The sequence below is a fragment of the Convolutriloba macropyga genome, chromosome 12, assembly GCF_964194025.1.
Source record: "Convolutriloba macropyga chromosome 12, txConMacr16.3, whole genome shotgun sequence".
In the NCBI taxonomy this organism is placed as follows: Eukaryota; Metazoa; Xenacoelomorpha; order Acoela; family Convolutidae; genus Convolutriloba; species Convolutriloba macropyga.
In genome coordinates, this window is record NC_134479.1 from 10,282,255 (window position 1) to 10,291,219 (window position 8,965).

An 8,965-nucleotide genomic window follows, 5' to 3' on the forward strand; every position below is an offset into this window, starting at 1 on the left:
GATTTAAAGGTCTTAGTTAAATGATTGCAAAAAAACTTGATTTGCGAGATTAGAAATGTACGTCATTGGCATTCATTCATTTGGATTTCTGTTACTTCTACTACAGTGTAATTAACTTCAACTGTTTAACATTGTGCACGCATTTTGTTGTGTGTTTTGTAAATAGTATGGTAATTTTTTTAATCAACACCTGTTGCGATCATTTCAAAATTGAACACAGTTGTATTGGTTTCCCCTTTCCATTTTTCGAGGACAATTACATTTTCAAAGGTAAATAATATCTCTTCGGATCTGTTCTTCTTTTTGTTCTCATGCGCCCCCCTACCCCCCCCCCCCCGCCACACACACACACACACACACAAACGCACGCACACACACACACACACGCGCGCGCGCACACACACACGAACACATAAACACACACACACACTCGCGCAAACACATGCACGCACACACACACACACACAAACGCACGCACACACACACCCACGCACACACACGTGCGCGCGCTTACACACGAACACATAAACACACACACACACTTGCACACACACACTTGCACACACACACAACCACACACGCACACACACACACGCTAACACACACATTGACACACACGCACGCGCGCACACACACAAACACATGCCACACACCACACACACACGCCACCTACACACCACACACACACACAAACACACCACCCACACACTATTCACACACACCACCCACACACCATAAACACACCACACACAAACCACACACACCACCCACACACCATTCACACACAACACACAAATCACACAACCCACACACCATACACACACCACACACAAACCACACACACACATGCACGCGCACACACACACAAACGCATGCCACACACCACACGCACCACACACACACACACACACACACACACACCATTCACACACACCACCCACACACCATACACACACCACACACAAACCACACACACACCACCCACACACCATACACACACCACACACAAACCACACACACCACACACACACACCACACACAAACACCACACACACACCATACACACACCACACACAAACCACACACACCACACACACACCACACACAAACACCACACACACACCATACACACACCACACACAAACCACACACACACCACACACAAACACCACACACACATACACATCACACAAGTCTATACACTACAAGGTTATCAAATTGTTTTCATCCTTAGGTGTTGTTTACTTAATAACAGTGGCGATAAACTCGTAGTCTAATGCTGAAGTGTTTCTAGTGTCGATCGTAACTAAATTTAACTGCTATTATCGTAACAGGTGTTGATTAAATGACTGGTGTTAATTGTTGTTGTAATCTGATTATTCAATCTGATTATTCAATCTTCTGGTAGTCATAATTCATTCTTCCGGTAGTCATAATTCAATCTTCCGGTAGTCATTGTCTTCTACTTCTCCCAACTCCCCCTGCCCCCCCCCAACCCACTTCCCCAGAGTATTTCAGAAGGACTCATCTCCCATCCCAAACAAGCCCACCACCCCCCCCCCCGCATCTCATACCCCCCTCCCCGCATCTGAAAATACTCTTTTGACAACGTGACTCCCCCCTGCAACCAATTCCGTCTTACCACTGCGAAATTAGGCACTAGATAGATGTTGGTGATAAGTTACTGGCACTCTGTATTATCCCGAGTGCACGTACGTTGTTGTGTCATTAGTCACTCTTCAGTTGCAGCCAGAAAAAGCTGGTGCAGAGCCTTCACGGGAGTCTGAATACTTGAAGAGGATGACTCGGACCACACCATCTTCAAGAGCAGAGCTCCTCACTTTTTACAGAAATGTCCGCTATTTACCATTATAGCCCCCGTACAATAACAGCTTCGTACTCATATAGCGTAGCCCCCCCCCACCCAGTAATCATGATAAATATTGCATGGGGAGTAAATATTGCAGGGGGGGTGTACGTTCGTGGAGGGGCTAAAATGGGGAAGACCAGAAATGACCAGCAATGGCAAAGAATATTTAATGGGGAGGGGGGGGGGTTTGCTGTGTGCTTTGTTGCAGTCAGTTCCAATTCGTTTTTACTTTTCAGATTAATCTGCTTGAGAACTTGACTCTGTGAAATATGTCACAAAACAGAAAAGTCAACATCGTTCCTTCGGGTACGAAATCAAATATTGATTTCAACGAGATGGCGGGAAGTAGCCCCTCATTATCCAGTGGTTCACGAAGAGTTGTAATAAATCCACCAGCTGATCCTGAGTATCATGAAGATGAGTCAACGCAGATGCTGAATGTTAGTTGTTTTTATTGATAGAAATTGTTATATTGATAGAAATTGATAGATATTATTATTATTATTATTATTATTATTATTATTATTATTATTATTATTATTATTATTATTATTATTATTATTATTATTATTATTATTATTATTATTATTATTATTATTATTATTATTATTATTATTATTATTATTATTATTATTATATTATTATTATTATTATTATTATTATTATTATTATTATTATTGTTATTGTTATTATTATTATTATTATTATTATTATTATTATTATTATTATTATTATTATTATTATTATTATTATTATTATTATTATTATTATTATTATTATTATTATTATTATTATTATTATTATTATTATTATTATTATTATTATTATTATTATTATTATTATTATTATTATTATTATTATTATTATTATTATTATTATTATTATTATTATTATTATTATTATTATTATTATTATTATTATTATTATTATTATTATTATTATTATTATTATTGTTTACTTATTATTATTCTTGATCTGTACTAATCTCACATTTGACTGACTTGCAATTCGGTAAGGGTCCGCAAAAAATAATGGGAGGCGCCTTGCGTACGTTTTAGTCATGTGGTAGGATTGAACAGATTTTTTTCAGCCTTGGGTATAATTTCAGAAGCGTATCATCAAGTTAATGTATTAGTTCTTTTAATGTGAGATAGTTTTCACCATTTTAATCAACACAAACAATAAAAAGCTAAATTCAATTCTCTCTTGCTTTAAAGTTTCTTAATACAGTCTGTTTCTCCAGTTTCGATCGGGCATTAAAAATTATTGCACTGGCAGTTTATTTAACTGCTATTATCGCAACAGGTGTTGATTAATTATAACTATTTAATAGCCGCGTCAACAATTCCAGGCGGCTATTATTGCGCTCCTATTTTTTTTACTTCGTCTAACGGTTTCTGTTTCGTCTTACCCTGCCTCCCGCGTTTTTAGGTCAATTGCGTGACTTACCACACTCAAAAAAATGACTTCCGAACTTTAATAGTGTGCATCTAAGTAGTGCCAAATGTATATGCCCTAATTTTTGATTAATAGAGTCTTTTTTCTTTGGTTGTATCAATTCAAGGAAGGCCACAAGCGTCTATCGCGGCTATTTTCAGGCAACCTGTGGATTGTGTTTTTTATTGCAATATTGCGGTGTTCTTGGGTTTTGCGACTCGAAGGAAAGTGTTTTCTATGCTTCGCGTTTTTTAGCAACTGTTTGTCACTTTTATTAGCAACTGTTTGTCTACATCCTGCTTTTTGATGCTTTTAGTAAATTTCTTCTTTTTTCAATTTAAGGCTGTGAAATCTAAAGTCATGCTTCGTGAAAACCGTGGAATGGGTGCCAACAGTAGGAAACTTGTATCGGATGCCAAAGAACATGCAAAAGAACAACTGAAAAATAAGTACTGGTTGCTACACTTTCAAGAAGACAACTCTTGCGGAGTAGTGGCGTCATTGAGCTCCAGCATATGTCTTGAACTCTTAGAGCGCCTTCATGTTAAAGTTAGTGTATTTATATTCCAAAATTGCTCATCAATGATTGTTTTTGCTTTGATATAATAAAGTCTTTTGTTAGATCATGGAGCCGATTGACGTAAAGTGGATTTAAAAAAATCCACGAACCAAATCCTATATTTAGACTGCCCGCGTCCTTCAGGAGGGACATGAAGACTTCTGTGAAATGTGGTCCACTAAGGCTTGTGCACAACTAGTAGACAGCGAGGGGAACACGAGTTTTATTCCAGTTGTACCTAACTGTGACCCCGATTTGACCGTCCACGAGGACGTGGATCATTTGCTTCTGAACGAAGATTCTGGATCACAAAATGCTCGAAAGAAATTGGAGCTGCCGTGCTCTACAACCGTAGGACGTGAAATTGCAGCCAATTCAATTAATATGGATGGCGATGAAAACAATCCTGTTTGCGCACCTTTCGTTTTACTTGATCCACAAGATGTTTCAAAAACATTCAGCGATATGCAAAACATAAGTGATGGGCCAAACTGCAGTGCTATCGCTACCAACAACAATGAGAATGAGGTTTTGAATTTTAAATTATAAGCCTTTTCAACTAAAATTTTCCATCAGAAAAACCTTATTGAAAAAGTTTCTTGTATTGTAGAAAATAATTGCGCAAGAAGTAGAACCTCCTTGAGTTTTAAATTATAAGCATTTTTCAACTAAAATTGTCCCTCTGAAAAACCTTCTGAAAAAGTTTCTTGTATTGTAGAAAATAATCGCGCAAGAATCAGAACCTCCTGCAGCAAGTCATGAACATTGGGACAGGCCGTTTTCGTCAACCCCAGGAAATGTGAAAAAGCTCAAAAGAAGCCAAGCGCTGAATCCTGATGATGTAGCACATCTTAAAGTCAGAAAAGTTGATCGTGAAGCAGCCGAGTCAATGAAAGCAGCGGTGGATAAATTTATGGAGGCAGCAATGCTTATAATAAACTGCATGAATGATCTGAGACCCGAACTTAAAGCCCTCTCAAACAGGAATTACAGGGAAATACAAATTTCAACAAACGCAGTGAAGCAACTGGTGAGTGAGGTTTTCTCGTTTTTTGTTTCAATTTGTAATTGCTTTATGGGTTAGCATTGTTTTTTGCACAGTGTATTTTTGTCGGGCTCCTTCACTCTTTTTTAATTGATGTTTTTAGACCGCTGAAATATCGAAACTGGGAGTACTCTTGCCTGCAGCCAAAAGTTTCCCGATGGGAGAAACGCCCTTGCTCTTAATTCCAAAAGGTCCTGGAAAAGGCAAAGATCTAGCACAAGTTGTGGGTTCATCGCCCCAATTAATTGGACGAAATGCGTGTAAAGAGTTGTGGACCACAGAAGAGTTAAAAAGCCATATGTTGTCGCCAAAAATGAAGCAGAAACAAGGAGCAGTGTTGCGAACAGATTTTTCGCCAACAAGAAAAGAAATTCTCAAAGTTACAAAACTAACGAATTTTTTATTATTCAATATTTTTATTAACCTAATTTTTTGACCTTTGATATTTCCCCTCTTTCTTGGTTATTAAAATCTAATCGAATTTTCTGTTACAAAGTTATTGCTTTCTTGAAAAAGAAATGACGAGGTTTGAAAGGAATCCGTCTGCTGACATTGCGAAGTTTTTTATTGTGTTTAGACCTCTTCCGCTTGAAGTATGAGGACAAGTGGCTGCACATGTACGAGCTGGCCAAAACTAGCCTCAATAATAGAGGAAATGAGATAAAGTCGTGCGAACCCCGGAGCAGTGAATTGCGTGAGCAGAATCCTTCGACTGTTCTCAACGTTGCTGGTCACTCAGAAATGAGTGAGAACATTGTGCAGGACAATGTTAATGGGGACAACGAATACGAACAGAACGAGTTTCAATAGAAAAACTGATTTGATCGAAAAAATTGATCTTTGAAGCAGACTGCTAAGCGTACTAACTCATCATAACTGTTTTATATTCTTGCTTATTGGTACTACTTTATATGCTTCTTTAACGTTCAGTTTTTTTCATAGGGAAAAGGAATAACTCATGTATTCTTAATGTTTTGCTTTTTTGTTGTGTGCAGCTCGATTTGTTCTCACAGAAGTTGTGAAGATGATTAAAGTTTCGTTATTTCAATTGACTTTTTACCCGTCTTTTTTTGAGTGATCTCAATTGCTCTCATTCCGGAGTGATTTTTGTTACCAAATTAGAAGCGATTGAAGCTTAGGAAATCTAAAAGTCATGGTAGCCAAGTTTGGTTTTGTTGAGAACACCAGGAGGCTGTTTCAATTTTTGAACGTTAGTTGGTTTGTTTTTTAAGTTGTTTTCTTAAACATTGAATCAATAAGTTCTCTTTCTTTGTTACTGCTAAAGCTTTCAATGTTTGAAAATTTTTCAGGTAAAAAAATGCTTCCTAAAAACATTGATTCGTATACTGTAGCTCAATGCGACTTCTTTGCCGTTGAGAGTTTAGTGCAGACGTCCGAACGCCCCGCAATGAGAACCATAGAACCAATGAATGCAGTCATTTTTCAAAGAAAGTTAAGTCGAGATATTAAGTGGAGGGAAACTTTTGATGCTGTGTGTGCGGCCTACAAAAACCTGTATCCAAGATTTCAAATAAAGTATGACTCTTTTGGAGGGTATAAGTTAATTTATTCTGACAACAAAGTACTTATGCCATCGACTGTGCTGAGGAGAAACCCTATCGGTTTTCTTGCACCAGTAGCTAAAAACATTGTTACCGATCTTTCCGTTAGGTCGTCAGAACGTACAGTAGAAACGTTGCTTCTTTTGGGACCACTTCGTTTTCTTAACTCGGATTGCGAACCCAATTGCGAGTACGATTATTCCAGTGACTCTGGTATTGTACAGCTGCGCGTGAGACGACGGGTGAACCCAGGCGATGAATTATTCGTAAAATATGGACCCGAATTCTTTGAGGCCAACGCTTGTAGATGTAGAACATGTGATTTAAAGAGAAAAGAGGACATTGAGAACACATTTTTTGTTTGATCTGCTGCTTCAAGATTGTTTAGAAGATGTTATCGAAAACCTGATTGAGGAGCTCGAACGAATCAGTCCAATAATCAGTTCTACGTTTGAGCTTCGAAAACGAAAACGACTCAGAGGTAGAGAACTTATTGAGCTGTTCAACGAAGTTGCTAGCAGTCTGCAAAGTGACGTCGGTTCGCCGGTTTCTTATGCCTATTTCTCTAATCAAATAAGTCAGAGGACGACAAGCCAATATCTTCAGTCTGGCTCAAATTCTATTTTTGGGTCTGATTCGGATGAGGATTCATCTCTTGAATTAAGTACATCGGGCTCTGAATTTGCTTCAACATTGGACTCTGAGGCTGAGAAAAATGATTCGTATAATGAAAAAACTCTAGCGGTAGTTCCAAGTGGTAACGAGGAGACGTCAACTCGGGCGTCCCCGGCTCGAAAAGTCTCGCTAGGAAGTTCTCCGAGCGAACCAATTAGTTCTGACAGTTCTTTAAATCATTTTTCTGACATGTTGTTTGAGGGCAGTCAAATATCTGTTGACGACGCTACTGTACTTATCGATATGCTATGCTCTCGATTCAACTTTTCAGATGAATGCTCAACAGCTGTTCATTCGCTCATAAAAGTTTTGCTACCTCAAGACAACAAGTTTCCTTCTGCCTATTCCCACATTAAGAAAATGAAAAAAACTTTTGAAGAAGAAATGTCCTTCTTGTGTAATTCATCAAATCAATCTTTTTGTGTGCTCAATTTTCGCTATCAGTTACGAAACGTTGTTCAGCGTCATTTAGCCTCAATTTTTCTTACACTGAGGAGCGTAGACAAAAAGTATATTCTGATTTCAACGCGGAACTCTGCCCTTTTATCGAGAAAACTCAAAGACCTCTTTATATTAGTCTTCTTCTTTCTTCCGATGGAGTAAATATCAAGAAATCTAATTTCAAGAAAGAACTTTGGCCAGTTTGGGTTCAGATTGCCAATTTACCACCTAAACTAAGAATGTCACGAAACAACATTGTTTTAGCAGCGCTCTATGTTGGTGATAACCATCCTCATTGGAATGAGTTAGTTCCTCTGTTAAAAATTGAGATTATCTCAGGTGTGCCTTTAAAATGCGATGATGGTGAAACAATCCAAGTTAATTTTAAATTTATACTTCTTGTATCAGACGTAGGCGCCAAAAGCCATATGCTTAACATGTTTAAATTTAACGGATACTATGGATGCCACTACTGTACTGCTCAAGGAAAAACAATTGGAATAACCCATGCCTACTATCCATTTGATCAAATAGGAAAAATCCGCGATCCAAGTCTTAACGATGAGTTTGTGGAATTGGCAGAAAATTTTGAAGCTGGCAAGCTAGTAAATGTAGTTGGCGTCAAGGGTAGGAGCCCTTTTTCAGTTTTGATAGAAGGGTTACCACTAACAGCGCCAGTCGACTATATGCACTGCGTCCTTATAGGTGTTTTCAATGACTTACTAAAGTTATGCTTCAAAAAACTTTCTTCGGAGGAAAAAATTAAAATTAACATTACAATTGCGGGTTTACGCTGTCCACGAGAAATGATTGCATACTCGAGAAAAATCCGCCCTTTAGACGAAATTTCCCAATTTAAGGCGAATGAATTGTTCAATTGGCTTTTCTATCTCAGTCCAATTTTGTTTTTGAATCGTTTAACATCGGACCTATTATCACATTTGAACAATTTAGTCTTTGGTGTTCGGCTTATTTTTGAATCGAGCTACGTTTCAAACGTAAAAATGGCGGAGAAACTTCTCAATAACTTTTGCCAGGACATTGTTTCAATTCATGATGGAAATGAGCGCATCGAGACTATCAACGTGCACTGCTTGCGGCACCTTTCTGATCAGGTAGCTCGATTCGGCCCGCTTTACTGCTACTCAGCAATGAGTTTTGAAGCAGCCAATAGAACTCTCAGTGATGTATACAGCGGATCTCACTCAGAGTGCGAAGTTATCTGCCGTAGAGTGCTACAACGCCACAAACTTGCGGATACTGAAATTCGTGACCCAAACTTGCGCTCAATTTTTTTTAAACTATCCGGAATTTCTGATACAACTAATGAGAATTTTAGCGAAGATTTTTTGGAGACAGAAGCGCTCAGGAAAGCG